The 17,302-nt window shown below is 36.3% G+C and overlaps 1 protein-coding gene across 2 annotated transcripts in view; it reads right to left on the reverse strand.

The window, feature by feature from the left end:
- Arl4 (ADP ribosylation factor-like 4) overlaps window positions 1-17,302 on the reverse strand; it is a 219,214-nt gene that overhangs the window by 96,913 nt on the left and 104,999 nt on the right. Inside the window, exon 3 of one of the 2 annotated variants that reach the window (XM_085959787.1) lies at window positions 9,986-10,109. The exons of the other annotated variant lie outside the window; for it this stretch is intronic. The gene's annotated coding sequence lies outside the window, so the exon portion shown is untranslated. The remainder of the gene's footprint in view (window positions 1-9,985; window positions 10,110-17,302) is intronic. 2 annotated transcript variants of the gene reach the window in all.

Here is a 17,302-nt window from a genome sequence, read left to right on the forward strand (position 1 = left end):
TTATTAAATTTCCCGTAAACGCGCAACATACTTATATTGGGTTGTCACCGTGTGCTCTTTCTCTTCTTGTAGTCAAATATATAATACACTAGCTTCTCATACAGGGTTTTCGGGTTCGATTTTAGGTGAAGTCATAATACATGTACCTATGTGATTTCTCAAAACCTGGGATTCATTGCTTTAAACGTACACTACAGTAATGTTGGTTGTCACCGTGTGTTCTTCCTTTTCTTGTGGTCCAATACATAAAACAATATCTTGTCATCCAGGGTTCGAAGTTCGACTTCCGGTGACGTCACAATACATGTAGGTACCTATGTGTTTCCTCAAATACTCGGATCCATTGGTTTAGTTAGACTACAGTAGGTAGTTTTCGACAATCTGACAACAGCGATTATTTAAATTTAAGCCTATCTTAAGAAATATAAATTTAAAAACCTAAAGATATATAAAAGGTTAAAAAAAATACCAACAGAAATATATTTATTCACTACGCAACAGAGCCATCCGTCTCTACGTATCGAATTTAGGATTCACATACAGTATACTGTATCCAAGTCTATCAAATCTTCTACTAACACATGCAAACAAAGGCTTGGTATAATCCAAAGTCTTTTGTATGCAGTTTGACGGTGTTTATTCTTAAGGTCTGAAAAGTGTCTACTTCATTATATACTTATCTTGTACTTACTTGTCAGTTAAACATTGAAGATGAAACAAAATTAAAATTTAAGTCCCGTAAATATGGCTTTCCTTGGAACTCTTTTTCAAGTTACCTACCACAGCCTACTTTCATCCAACATGCATCATTCGCCACTGTAATCTGAGACATATAAGTAAATATATTCTCTCCGAAATTACAACCCCTACCCAGGACAGGGTACCGACTCAATTCTGAGATAATCTCCAAAACTTATCACGACACCAGTCTCCATCGTTATAATTCCATACGCGTATATCACGGAGATAGAAAATACTTCCAATGCATAAATAACATTACAATGTAACAGAGCAACGAACTCTGATAAAAGTTAACCCATTCGTGACGGCGAATAAGCGATGCAAATGAAGTGCAACTTTTGCGCTCCCAACAGGGGCCAGGGGCGACCCCATCAAAAGACCCCGTAGGGATGAGACGGCGAAAGGAAAGTATCGAAAATGCCAATCTGTATCGCAAGATTTTTTAATTCAAGTGAAATGTATGTATGAACAAGCATCGGAAAAGTGTTTCACGTTTAAGGGTCCAGAAAGAAAATGGAGCGCAGGAAGCTTAGCGACAGTGGCTGGATGGCCTGCAAAGAGACCTGCGAGCGCTAGAAGTAATCAACTGGAGAACGATATTGTAGAACTGGGCAGAAGACCCCAGACCCCTGGATATCATCATGTCAGTTAAAGTCTATTTTTTTCATTGATATACTACTAGACGAGGAGTTCCCATACAAGTGTCATTTTAAAAATGTACCACAAAAGAAGATAATATAATATCGTCTTATAATATTTCCTTGTAGGTATAATGCGTTAAGACCATTAACATGGATTCCCAAATTTCACCCGTATTGACCTGGCTGTAAAACTAAATTTGCGTTCTTGGAATAGTGACCCTAAGGGTGCTGCAACCTAAAGCTTGCAAGCTACCAAAAATTCATGTCTGAGCGGACAGAGCAAGTCGTCATGCGCTGACTATTAGTTAGAGTAAGATGCAAGCTAGATCGGGCTTACTCATAATTATTGCCAGGCCGTTTTCGAGACAAATATTAAGTGAGCTTATATCGAGTTAAGTCCGCTGATATTAAAACAGTAAGTTTTAACACTGGCCGAGTCGCTGAAAATCGGGCGTCATTTTAAGAAGCATATGATTCATCCAGTAGTATATCAATGATTTTTTTAGAAAACAAATGTGTATAACTATAAATATTGTTGTTAAAAAAAATGGTAAATGTACGATACAATACATTGTATCTTTATTTTTATAACTACTAGCGAGTACCCACCCAGCATGCGTTGCAATGCCACTCAAAGAAATAAAGTGTTTGTTTTTTAATTATGTTTATTGAAGAGCAATACATGTTTTATACAATACCTATTTTTGTTTTTCCGTCTGGTACGTACACGAATAAATCAAAAGGTTTTCCAAAGCGTGAGCAGGCCACATACAGCTGTCCATGTGAGAAGCATGGATTTTCCAAAATTGGTATAGGAGCGCATACGAATAGAAGAAGATAGAATAGAAGACAAAGTTGGTTGTACTAATTCAGAAACCTTCGCGGGTGTGCACACAACAACTCAACAAAGTTTCATCGCAAACGGATGAACGGTATAAGAACGCATACGGGACAAACAAACAAACAAACATTCATTTATATATATATAGATAGGGTTATCTTTGACTATATTTTGAAATATATTTTTTCAATGGTTTACCTAAGTATTTAATTAATTTAATATTTCCAAGTAATTAGAGAGAGATCATCTCATATCATTCCATGAGTTTTATACTTACGCGTAGAGAAGTCGTTCATCTTTGTAATCTTGATAATGGTGATACAACCGAAATAGCTGTAGAATTTCATATTATAATTAATTAATTATATAGATATTATCATTTTGTAAAATGGAATTCTTTCAAGTAAATGCTGATTTAATTAATATTGATTAATTACTTATGTAAAGCGTTGAAGAATTGATTAATTAGTATATTATTAGTAAATTCCATTAAATCGTATGCTTCGTGTTCAGTCGGTCGATTCCCTAGTAACAATAAAGTATAAATTCTTCGATAATTACTTTGAAAAGTATCGAACCTTAGTATTGACAGCTTGATAATATCAAAAGCATCCCTATGTTCTGCCCATAACGCAGAATGCGAAATTTAACTGTGAAAGTATTAAAACTTTCATAGAGCTAGAAGCTAGCTGGTGGAAATGGGAGGATTTCACAAGCTATGTAGGTAGCTCCGCCATGGAATTATTTTACCTTTGGGATTTCAAATTTTATTATTCTGATGCAGTAGCTGATGACAGGCTGACGTTTCATCAGCGCCAAGCAGTGATGGTAAACGTAATAATTGCTGCAAGAATGATAATTGGATTTTTCAGAAGATGTCAGTTCAAAGCAGCATTAGACATAAATAATGTAACATAATATGAAATATGACGTGGAAAGACCAAAAATACGCACCTAATAATATATGGATACCTTTTAATAATTCCTATTTAATTTCTAACAATACTATTATTTATTTCACCGCTTATACTATAATATATACTATAGGTGCTAACCTAACCTAGCTGGTGGTGCAGTGCGTAAAGTGCAGGCGTTTCATCCGGGAGCTCGGGGTTCGATTCACTTATACATATTACTAAATACACTACTGTTAAACTACACTACTGTCATTAGGCATCTAGGCCTGTTGTAGTTTTAAAAAGAATATATTATAATATTATATTAACCTAAACTAACACCTAGCGTTCTAGAAATCACTGCACATCACACATTTTTAAAATGATTTAAAAAAAAAAGTTTACCTTATCAATTCTGCTTTAATTGACTAATTTTCAGTTATAGTTGGCCGTTCCGAAAATTTGTTTATAGCCCGAAAGAGCTGTCAACGTAAATGACTTAATTAAAGTAGAATTAACAAAAATAACTTGTAATGGAGTTCTACCACGTAAACATCAGTTAAATTAATACTTTTTTTTTGTTTTCGTGAAGCACCTACCATCACTGATACTGAATAATAAAGCGTAGGTATATCCTGTAACATTGGGAACATTCCAGGGCTGGTATTGGATAAGTTAAGCAGTAACAACGGTTGAGAAGCTTAAGAGTAACTGCTTACTTTACTTACGTAAGTCCATTACCAGCATTATAGACCAAAAAGGTTTACCAAAGTGAATTTTGGTAGGTTCGTAGTCGGGTCCGAGATGAAAGAAAAGGTTTCATGAAACATAAAATTTAGGCGGGGTATAATAATATTTGGATATATATAAATTGCACGTATTACATCTCGCCGTAAGCTGTCGTACCAGAAAGAGGTACCGTATAACATTAAGATCAAAATATTCAATAAGAACATTAATTTTATATTGACTAGTATCAACTATCTGATAACTCATATCAGATATTAGATAGTACTACGCCCATGATGGCAGAGCGGCCTAAGCGTCGGCTTATAATGACGCAGATTCGAATCCTGAGTCTGGCAAAACGCACATATTGTTTTTCAATTTGTGTTTGGAGTCAGAGTATCGACCTAATAGATTGAGCAAGTGGCTAACATCCATTCCTCGTAAAATCAAAAATCTGTTAATACATACGTCCACTCCGTGGAGGCCCATATAATCATATTAGGATCGGACATGGTCAAATGAAAAAAAAGAATTAGATAGGTGCGACTTGATACTTACGACCACCTAATTGCTAATCAATTTTTGAATCATTCAGAATTAAGTACATAGATATATAATATAAATAGGTACATAAATTCAATATGATTGTGTTTCTCATTGACGTACCTACATACCTATTTTCTTCTGTCTTCCCGTTGTATTCCGGTGGTTTATATTGCGTATTTTATTTAGACATGAATTTGATTTCAATACAATATGGCTATTTCTTTCTGCTACAACCGCTCACGGTTAACCGTGATATGGCTAACTACTACGTACCTACCTAAGTATACATCAGTGATGTGCGAGTCGTTTAATAACGGAATTACGAGACATGGCATCTCGTGCCATTGCCGAAAAATTGTATCTTCGAAACGTGACTGAAACAAACTCATTAAGTTGTGATTATATTGAGATGAATGTCGCGTACTATCACGTGACGTCACAGTTAGTTCCCTCTACGGGAAAAAAAGTGTGTAATGTCGTTTTTCTTGGCGTTTAAAATGTTATCAGACTGATGCTCCCATCCCGTGGCAAATTTTGATCGTTAAAACGAGCACTGTCAGTTAGTGCCCATGCGCACTTGCGGCAGGCCGCCTCGCGGCTAGCCGCGGCGGCTAACCGCGAGTCAAGGTTGTATTCGCGGTTATCCGCAATGCGGCTGACCGCGGGTACAGCGGTTACGTTGCGGCTAGCCGCTGTCAGTTTCAAAATGAACGTCGAGGCAGTCGCTACTGTTGTTTATTTGTATTCTCGGTTGAAACGAAAAAAGAAGAAAAAACTATATTGGGTGCATCCATTACTACAAACTCGCTACAACAACGGACTATTCGTTACATTTTTTGCTGAATTGAAAAAATATGACGACAAGTTTTTCCAGTTTTTAAGAATGAGCAATAAATCATTTGAAGAATTATTAATGACATTGGGCGATTCACTACGTGGAACAGAGACAAAACTTCGTCCTTGTATTTCACCAGAGGAAAAACTAGTGGTAGCCCTAAGGTCAGTAAATTATATGTATTACATTTTTATTAAATCACAAACGCAAAAGAAATTTCAGTGAGAAAAATAAAACACAGATTACATGGTTGTTAATTTATTCAAAAAGTTCCAAAACATCGGATTGCTCAGACATTTGGGAGGGTGATTCTATAGTAATTAAAGAATGTACTGAACTAGGAGATTGTACAGGTACGGGAGACTGGACTGGTATAGACGACTGAGGTTCCATTTGAGTTGTATGCGGGTTTGTGGAATATCTCGAAGGAAAATTTATTCTCTGATCTACCTGATAATAATACGGTGTTTGCGAGAACGCAGTAGGGTATTGAGCATTTTTATTACTTTCATGATCTCAAACTTGGTGTCCAATAATTGCAGGTGTTCCGGTATTTTCTTAAAATCCTTAACCAGCGATAAAAAAAATAACCGGAATTCATCCTGCTCGAGATTATGATTTTCCAAATTTTTGTTTAAAATTCCGATTAGCTCTTTCCCTACTTCGTCATCATTTCCCTTCTTGGTCCTCTTCGGCGGCTTTGCTGGTGCTCCATAAGGGCCATCGGGTTCATTATGTGCCTGGTCTTCGTTGATGTTTGTTTCCGTTATATTAATTGTTGCAGTGTCTTTCAGGAACATCAATTGATTAAAATATATGTATTGGCTTTTTCGTTTTGCAGCAGAACCACTTCGAGAAGTTTTCGAATTCTTCAATTCTTTCATGAAGTTATCTTTAACATTCTTCCATTTTTTTTGGAGAGTCTCACCTGTAATAAAAATATTTTTTCATTACAGATACCTTGCAACTGGATGTACGTTTGCAGATCTACATTTTTCATTTAGATTGGGAATTAGTACCATCGCAGAAATAGTTAGAGAAGTCTGCTCAGTAATATGGCTCATCCTGAAAGAAAGGAGTCTACCAGAACCAACTACGGAACAATGGCTGAATGTAGCTAAAGGTTTTCATATGCGAGCTAATTTCCCCAATTGCATAGGAGCAATAGATGGGAAGCACATACGTATAGTAAAACCAGAAGACAGTGGATCTATGTTTTATAATTATAAAAACTATTTTTCGGTAGTTTTATTAGCAGTATGTGACACTAATTACAAATTTATAACGGTAGATGTCGGCGCGTATGGAAAATTTGGTGATTCTTCAATTTTCAAAAATTCTATTTTTTACAAAAAAATGAACGACAATTCTCTGAATATTCCACAACCAGCCCCTATATCGCAAAGCAACACTACACCGATGCCATACGTTTTAGTCGGCGACGAAGCATTTGCTTTATCTAAAAATTTAATGCGGCCATACGCAAAAAATCATTTAACAGTAACAAAAAGGATATTTAATTACAGGCAATGCAGAGCTCGCCGTTATGTGGAATGCACTTTTGGAATTCTTGCCAATAAATGGCGTATATTCCACCGGCCAATGAATGTAAATCTGGATTTAGTCAGTAGCTGTATAAAAGCGTGTTGCATTTTACATAATTATGTTAGAGATAGGGATGGTTACAACTTTGAAGAATCATTATGCTGCCCTTTAACCGATGGGATTCAAGCAAACGGTGAAATAAGAAACAACAGAAGTGCAATGCAATACCGCGATTTATTTGCTCAATATTTTGTAACCGATGGACAAGTTGAATGGCAGAACAGATATGTTTAAGTAATAAAAAAATATTTTCACTTACCCATCTTTTTCTTTTCTTCGTCTGAAATCTCTTCTCCTCCATAAATAATAACCAGTTCTTCCCAACTCCGAATTTTTAACTGTCTGTTGGCATATTCGGCACATTTCATATTCCATATGCAAGGCCGTTTTTCAATATCATTTATAAATTTTTCCGTATCGAAATTCATAATTTGTCACAGTGAAAGAAGTTGCAATAGGAATAAAAAGAAGTGTGATACGATAAAGTATAGAGCAAGGATTAATAAAACGACAATATCAAGGTGGGCGATCGCGCTGTCACGTGGATCTGCAGTGAACAAAACACTAGGTAGGTACGTGTAATCACTCTGGCTGACTCTGGCGGTCAGCCGCAGACTAATCGCCTAGTGCGTAGCTCTCCGCGGTGCGGCAGACCGCGGACGGGCCGCGCTGTGCATGACAACCGCTGCGGTAACCGCATAAGTGCGTATGGTGTAGGCTCTTTGCATACAAAAAACGACATGCGGCAGGCCGCCGCGGCTAGCCGCGAGGCGGCCTGCCGCAAGTGCGCATGGGCACTTAGCAATCTGCCGAAATCACTAAAACAACAATGAGGTCACCAAACGTTGAACCGAACTCCATCGATACCTGCATGACTCAATGAACGTTTTTTTATCATTTTCTACATGCCTGCACATTTTCGATGTATGTCAAAATCGCGTGTTTTTTTAGCGGTTGGCACTATGTATTTTCTATAAGAATGTTGTCTACTATCTATGATCTGCGGGTTGGGTAGGTACTGTTCAAAATATTATTGAATTTACAGAGACTCGTTACTAGGTTACTCCATCATTGAATTTACAGAGATCGTGTTCGTTCAAAATCTTCTACAAAATGACGAAACCATAGACTAAAATTGTCGCCGTGACAGTGACATCTCAATATAATCACAACTTTAGCCACTTTATTTATAATACAAGGACCTTATAAATAAATGGTACTATCTTGCACTTATTAAGACGATACATCAGTAAAACGGCAAATAATTTTCAACTATAGGCGCGACGAAGTTTCGGACTAGCTGGCATTCGGAGAACGAACGTCGAGGTGTGAATACGTCAATTTTTTTCGTGATGGCGACGAGGGTATTAATTCTTAAATCGTGTAAAGATGACTAAAAACGTTACCCATTTACTTGAAAAAGAAAATATGTCAATGAATATATTATTATTGTTACTAATAGAACAATACACATAACATTAAATGGACGCATATTGGATTTATATGACGAATTATATTTCGGTCGGCATGCGTCATTTTTGCACCCGCGACCCGCAATCCGCGCATCGCCTAGCCACGATCTTTTTAGACCATGCCTCAACTGAGGTATAGCCTTAATACTCTCTATTATGAAACTGTATTTATTAGTTTATTACGAAAGAATAAATTTGTACGAGAGGACTGAAATACGTCTTTGAAAAATACCAACATGTTCCATAAAAAGTAGAAATGTTTTTTTTTAGTAACGAGTGAAATCAATGTGTCACAAACATCACACGTTGGTAATGACCTGAGAAATCTGGTAGTGACATTCAACATTTTATTACATAGTACTGTCATACTTTCCCAACGGTACAAATTACAAATCAATAAATAAATATACCGATTCAATGTCAAACAGAACATTTGACATAGATGTGTCAAAAATATCAAGCCACATTTTCTAAAACCGGTATTATAATAAGGATTCTGTGAATATTTTAATGAAGAGTTATTATTAGTCTGTATTTGTTTGTTTTAGCAATCAGACGGCATGTTTTGACAATCCAATTAGCGTGAAGTGTTCGCGGATTCTTGAAATTGTAACTATCCAATTTCCAATTCGGGTAGGCACTTATTATATCAAGTTTTGCATTTAAAATGTTATTTTTAAGACAAATCGTCTATTTAATTCTAAACTATCCTAAACGCCAAACCATGTAATGTGCAGGAGAGCGAAATTTAGAAATTACGAACCCAAACGTAATTAGGTTTAGTTCTGTAATGGCGAAATATTAAAAAAACATTTTTTGTATTTCAAATTATAATTAATTTTGGGGATTTTTTCCAATTTCAAATTCATGAAAAATTCAATACATTGGTAAATAATGTCACTTAGGAGACTTAAGAAGTGCCATGAAAATAATTGTTTCTTAAATTCAATAATATAATCCTATGCATTTAGGTTTATAGAGAACTGTTGGAAATTCTATAGAGTATCGATTGATGTCATAAAATGTATTTCGAAAATTGGCATAGTTTAGAATTGAATAGACGAAATATTCAAAATGTTACTGGAGGCTATATTTTGCTAATGGTTCGTGTGGTGCATACACGCGTGATTACTGTCATCTATCTAATCTAATCATCTATCATCCATGTACTTACTGAAATATGACTATATTCTAAAACATTAAAGCGAGAGGTTTAAAAGAATACTATTTTATGTAATAAAAATACTTTATGCAGTCATCAAATGTTTAAAATAAATATAAAGGATAATAAGGCTTCAAAATTATATAAAAATATACGTTTAAGGAATGTCCAGGATCATGCTTTGAAAATGCAATAAAAGCTCCATTTTGACCTACGCTGAGCATGTCCGCCCTTAAGAACACACATTATTACAAGTGGTGTTAGTTAGTTTTTTTAATTCCTTAAGAAGCCCTACCTAAACCAACCAATAATAGATAAAACATATTCTTCTATCTATAAAATATATAAAATGATGCATGATTTAATGGCATAATTTTATATATTATAGATATACGAATATTTTGTTGACTGTTATCTATTATGGCTTGGTTTACGCAGGGGTTATTTGAATTTTAAAAAACTAACCAAGACTATCTGCAAGTTTTAGTCTTAGTTCAATGAATACAAATATACCTACGTATGACTGACAAAGTTTAGTGTGCACTATATATGTCGGATCTTAACAGCCCACCTCCAACCTTCGCCATTGACTGGGAGACACTGATAGCACAGCGAGGTATGATCCATGCTGGGCATAACGCCTAAGGACAAAGAAACGAAATAATTTGACAATGTAATAATTTACTAAAAACCTGAAATATCAACGGGAGAGACACAGCTCGAAGAAGAGACAATTATTATTGGTGGACACAGAAAGTCATCAACCGATAGGTATAAAATGTCTGGTTTACCTAAAGGACGGTGAATCGATTGTATAATTTAAAATAAGTACATAGATAATAAAGCGACGCACAAGAACGAAATGAATATAATCAGCTTGTAGATTATAAAGTATGAATATTAAAAATAAAATTAATTCGTTGTTGTTGTATGTACCTACTACAAATCGTTCATAAAACTTTCTTTAGTTATAGTCCGAACTCTTCCGCGAAAATCTATAATAATATACATACAATAGGTAGGTACCTATTGCAAATCGTAACTTTGATTTCACTCGGTCGCGGGGGAAATGTAAAAACTGCACTTTATCCGACCTGTCAATTATTTTTGAATAAGTATTAGTCATAAGTGGAGCGTCGAAACGACCCAGTCGGCCGGCAGCAACGATCTCGACTTTTTAATAAAAACGAGTTCTTTTCCGATAAACTCAAAGCAGTGACAACCGTAGGCCATGTTTCGCTTTCGAAAAAGTGCAGTCAGGCCAGCAATCGGAGAAGTTATTAAAGAAAATCGAGTTAGCGACGAATAATGAAACACGAATTAGGTAGGTATATACTCCCGATACAATTTAATTATGAATTGCATCAAAAATGATCCAACAGGGATTTAATATTACACAGGAAAACAAGATACTTGGAGAAGTAAAACAGAACATAAACGCAGCAAAAAGATCAAACTTCTCGCTACTGACAATCCTAACAAAAAAAAATGCCATGGTAGGGCGCACCTGAGACATCATGGCGGTTCTTCGATGACCAAACCTGCGAGTGTGGTGAAATACAAAGCATGGAACACCTATTTTCATGCAAGGCTTGCCCAGTGAGCTGCAATTTCGCCAAGATCCTACAAGGAAAATGGTGTTGCCTTCGCCAACTTCTGGAGCGACATATTGCATCTATTGAAGACCCGACACGACGAAGAAGTAGACAAAAAAACAGAGATTCGTTTTTATAAAACAGTCCATAATAATTTATTATTGAAGAAGCGGTGAGAAGGACAAAGTGAACAAAATCGGTGCCACTGATTTTCACATTTACCCCGCCTAGTACTAACAGGACGGGTGTTACGGGTACGTTCCCCATACCCAGACACGAGTTGTGTCGAAGTGCCAAAGTGTCGCATCCATAAGGGGTTATCGAATGCGCATGGTCGAACCGTCATAATCATTAACATCGTCAGTGTCCGTTCGTATCGTTCGCGCTGTTTTGTCTTTTGGATATGACGCATCAGGATATTAAAGCAAACTGGAAACTACAGATGGTTGCCATGGTTGACCACGGGCCTTGTGTTTCATAGAATGCCGAGAGCAGTGTAGATAACCCATTGAGAACGCTGTTTGACATCCAAATCATGTAAGGTCACGATTCTCAAACATGAGGTTTTGACGAAGAGGAAGAAGCGCGCCTGCAATTCACTATTGCTAAATGCGAACGGTGTCAATCCGCGAGTCACCGAGTCTACTATTTTTTAGCTGGCTCACACATCAAAACTCGTTTCGTCTGCAACGTGTCGAATACGTCGATGTGACGTCATCGTTATTCACAAAACACACGTTACCTAATGGAGCTCCCCACATTGGTGGAATGCAACTTTTTAGTTTAAAAAAAAAATCTAGTGCTGCTAGTAACAATTTGCATGCGTCTCGGGCTGCGAGTCGAAGCCGCCAGAACTCATACGCACACCTATGAATTGGTCATTCCTATACCGGCTCGCCGATCGCCGCATCCCAATATATCCACGTTTCGAGAGGTTACGCGCGACTATCGCTCGGTGCCTATGTGCGCGGTCTTCATATGTAACATCGGAGCGACGTTCCTAGAAGGTTTGATTTATGGCTGTGCGGCAGACGGGCGAGTTTAGCTTAATTATCGTGATTTCTGGATATCGAACTGCCACAGTCACTGCTGCCCAGTTAATTACCACAACTCGGTCAGTGCTCAAGACGCGCCTGGCGTGTAGCAATAAAATTAGCATGATAATTAAATGTAGTACCTAATTAACTGATCAGCAATGAATGTATATTATGTATTTAATGGCCACACGCCAGGCGTGTTTTGAGCACTGACTGTGTTAAGAAAGTAGAGGTTTACCAATGATTAAAAATGGATATACATATTACTACTTAACTATGCGATGCATTTACCTTCACAGTCCACCCCTGGTTGCATACTGCACCACCCAGCCAGACTCGATATAGTTCTGTCAAGTGCACTCGAGTGACTCGGCCGAGCGACTCGCTCCAGTGGCGCTCTTACCGGCGCGTCTACGAGGCCTGGGCTCAGATAGACGGATCGATATCGGACGGGCAACGGCGAAAGTGGGCCGCGGGGCAGGTCCAGACGGTAACAGTGGATACGTACTAGCTCGTTTACGTGGGTATTACTATGACATGAAAACGGGTAGGTATGTATCTTTGTCCCAGTCTAGAATCGGGATTACTATCACATGAAATAGAATTGGATTGCTGCAGAATAGTAGAATATCGCCGACTGCTCTGCTATAACGGATTAAGTGACTACATTAGGGGATTGAAACATTAAAGTTTAATGTCATGTATATTTGTTATCAGACGAATTTTAAAAGTGACTTCAAATAAAGTTCTATAATTAGTGCATAAATGTGTAGGTACCAGTGGCGAAGGGTAGAAGTAGGCTGGATCCGACATAAATAGTGTACATTAAAATTTGTCAATCACAATAATTTACAGATGGCGTTGGTTAGTTTTTAAAATCAATTAAACCCTGCCTAAGCCAAACCATAATAGTTTGCGTATACTTTTGGCGATACGACAAAATTGTGCACACCTTTTCATGCATACTTATTTATTTTAGTTAGATTAAGAATATATATTTATGAATAATGATTGCTTTATAATAATTATTGACCTAAGAATATGGTAGTGTTTTTTTGAAATACGCCATTTCTTTTGTCATTCCCTAGTGGTTAGGCTACAACATACGGCCGTAGCCATAAATTGACAAACTATAATTAAAGTAGCACCAAACAAACAAAACACCACTGCACAGTTACGTACCGAAATATGACTATATTCTAAAACATTAGAGCGAGAGGTTTAAAGAATACTGTTTTATGTAACAAAAATACTTTATGCAGTCATCAAATGTTTAAAATAACTATAAAGGATAATAAGGCTTCAAAATTATATAAATAGATTATCTACAACGTTTAAGGAGTGTCCAGGATCATGGTTTGAAAATACAATAAAAACTCAATTTTGACCTACGACGAGCACGTGGGCCGTTAGGTGTGCACTATTTAAGTCGGATCTTAACAGCCTTCGCCACTGAACTATAAGTATACTTGTATAGTACGCCCGTTTAGCATGTAGTTTTTTTTCTTCTAATATTATTTTTGTGGTCATCTCGGGACCCTGGTCTTTCATTTAAAGTTTAAATTTTAAACTATCAACCACCGAAATAGATTCAGTAGTTTTCGCAGACTTATAGTAGGGAATTGTATAATACGAGGGTGGGTCAATAATTCCTTAGAAAAAAGCATTAAAACAGTTTTTATTTTTGTATTTTTTTTTTATTTCTCAACATAATCTCCTTGGAGCTCAATACACTTGGTTAGACGTTTCTCAATTTTTTTTAAACCGTCAGAAAAATAAGTTTTCGGAAGGTCCTCAAAATAAGCATTTGTCCGATCGATGATTTCTTCATTTGAAAAAAAACGTTGTCCACTTAGCCATTTTTTTAAGTTTGGGAAAAGGAAAAAGTCACTGGGGGCTAAATCTGGCGAATACGGTGGGTGGTCGACCAATTCAAACTTCAATTCTTCAATTTTAGCCATTGATCGTAAACATGTGTGAACACGGGCATTGTCCTGATGAAAGAGGATTTTTTTCCTGTTTAAATGAGGCCGTTTTTCTTCAATTTCGTTTTTTAGCTGGTCCAATAAAAATGCATAATAATCCCCTGTTATTGTTTTTCCTTTTTCCAAATAGTCAACGAAAATAATTCCACGTGCATCCCAAAATACAGTAGCCATAACCTTACCAGCTGATTTTACGGTTTTCGCCTTCTTTGGACATGGTTCGCCTTTCGCAATCCACTGCTTTGACTGTTCTTTCGTCTCGGGAGTATAGTGGTGTATCCATGTTTCATCTACAGTCACAAAGCGACGAAAAAATTCATCCGGATTGCGTTGCATGAGCGACAACAGGGCTTTAGAGGCCACCACCCTATTGCGTTTATTGTCGACTGTGAGCAAACGCGGCACCCATCTTGCAGAAACTTTTTTCATGCCCAATTTGTCATGTAAAATAGAAATGACGCTACCTTTTGAGATCCCTGTAACCTCAATTATCTCACTCAACTTTAATCTTCGGTCACTTAACACCATATCGTGGATTTTATTGATCATTTCTGGTGTAGTCACCTCTACAGGACGTCCTGAGCGTGGTTCATCCTTAGTTGATGTACGACCACGTTTAAATTCATTTAACCAGTTATAAATAGTTGCAAGTGAAGGAGCAGATATGCCGTGAACTAAATCCAACTCATTTTTTATTTCCTTTGCTGTTAACCCTTTTATATTAAAATGTTTAATAACAGCTCTAAACTCAATTTTCTCCATTTTTGTAAACAAGCAATTTTTTTTTTTAAATGTACGAAAATAAAAAACAACAACCCGACCAATCTGATTGAAACTTCGCAGCATACTGAATCGGTAGTGCCGCTGCATGAAAACAAACCGCTTACAGTACTAGTCGCGCCACCTGTCGGCTTTTCTAAGGACTTATTGACCCACCCTCGTAATATGTATACAGAAGATAATACAATGAATCTATTTATATGTGATATATTATTGTATACATATCATCATTTTATCATCATTATCAGCCTGAATCTATCCACTGCTGGATGAAGGCCTCTTCAAGCTGCTTCCATTTTTCTCGGTCCTGAGCATTGCGTTGCCACGTACATCCGCAAAACTTTATCATTTCATCGATCCAGCGGCCTCTAGGTCTACCTTGCGGACGTTTTTTACCTCTTGGATACCACTGGATGACTAAATTTGTCCAACGATTGTCTCTTCTTCGAGATATGTGTCCAGCCGATCTCCATTTAAGGCTTTTAATATACTCTATTACATCGCAAACCCTTGTCTGCTTCCTTATCCACTCATTCCTCTTTTTGTCCTTTCGCGTTATGCCCAGCATGCACCTTTCCATACCACGTTGTGCTACTCTAAGTTTCTGGATCTCTCTTTTACTTAGGGTCCATGTTTCAAACGCATATGTGATCACGGGAAGCACACGCTGGTTGAACACTTTACGCTTTAGGCACTGTGGAAGGTCACTTTTGAAGACATTATTCAGGCGGCCAAAAGCACTCCAGGCTAGCTTTACTCTGCGAACAATTTCATCAAATATACATCCATCTATACACACTTAGATCCCAGATAGATGTAGCTTTTCACCTGTTCGAACTGAGTGCCATTAATGACGATCTCTTTTTGGCCCGCAAAGCAGTTGAACATGACTTTCGTCGCTGTTACATTTATTTTCAAACCTACTTTGTTGCTTTTTTCTATGAGCTGTTGCTCATCATTTTCAGTTTATAATATAGTTACGTATCTACCTACTAATAATAAGGAAATATATTTTGCCATATTAATATTTTATATTATGCTACAATAGCTACATAAATATATAGTTCATTCGGTGTAGAGGATTTCTAATTCAAATAATATATATATATATATATATGTATTGATTTTTTGTTGTTGTTTTCGCTTGACATCGAATAAACACGAAATTCTATTTCTATTCATTTTTTGTAATCGTTTTTATTTTTGCAACCCTTATGGTACCTACCCTGGACTTTCATTCAAGCCTTCAACCACTGAAATAGGTTCAGTGGTTTTCATAGAATATCGTATAACGTACGGAATTGTACAATATAATAATTATGTAATAATTAAGATATTTTCAATAAAAAATTAAAAATAATCTTGACTGTTATTCTTCAATTAGAATTCAATTTAAGGGCTTTACTATCACATTGTTTGACCTCCAAATGTCTTATCAGTGAGTGAGTGACAGACAGTAATGAAAGAAAAATATCAAGGGCATAATTATGACAGAAACTCGCGCCTGTACGTCTAGTAAATTTCTTTGTCAATTCCGTCTATATAAGATGTAATCCAATTGTCTTTAGTGTAACAAAGTAATTCGATTATAATGACGTCACAGTGTCACATCGATCCGATAGTAACCAGATAAGACAAGAAACTCAAAGATTCTGAGTAATCACATAAACCAGTATTTTTGATTGACGCCGAATCCGATTAACTTAATAAGATAGTATCTAGCCATATCGGAATTTTTCCGAGTAATATAACTATTATACCTGGGCGTATCTCTTATGCCAAAGGTATATATATATATATATATATATATATATATATATATATATATATATATATTTATATCCGACCACATTTAGCGGCTCATGTGTGAATAGACGACCTTCGTCGATCACTATTTCACATGTCATATATAATGACATGGATGAGGTAGCAACTTGCTGTCTTTTTCGTTATATTTAAAACATGGTCAGCTATCACTTAACTATAAATATAATGTTTATACCCAAAAAAATATCATCTATTTTTAATGTCTCTACATTGATCATTTTGATCAACACACTTGTTCGTTCATGCAACGTTGCCAAATTATCTTGACTTCAGAATACACAGAACTGAGAGCTAGCTTAGTTCAACTAATGTTTACAGCTGTTGTATTGTTATGATGAGAGTTTTTAAGGCCATTTTATATTTGAATGTAAATTCTAAAAATAAATAAAATTAAAATTTGTGTACTAACATTATAAGTATTTTGACAATTACAAAAAAAATCAAGTTGCTATATTATTTTGGAATGAGTTTGTTGCTTTGAAAAATGAAATTTGACTATCGATAAGAAAAATATCTCTTTAGTCGGTATCTTGATAAAATCATGAATAAAAGTATTTAGAAATGATTAAGACGATAGGTATTGTACCTAAATGAATGATTTACATGAGTG

This window comes from Rhyacophila brunnea, unplaced genomic scaffold, assembly GCF_057557595.1.
Source record: "Rhyacophila brunnea isolate RB1 unplaced genomic scaffold, BYU_Rbru_1.0 scaffold_9, whole genome shotgun sequence".
In the NCBI taxonomy this organism is placed as follows: domain Eukaryota; kingdom Metazoa; phylum Arthropoda; class Insecta; order Trichoptera; family Rhyacophilidae; genus Rhyacophila; species Rhyacophila brunnea.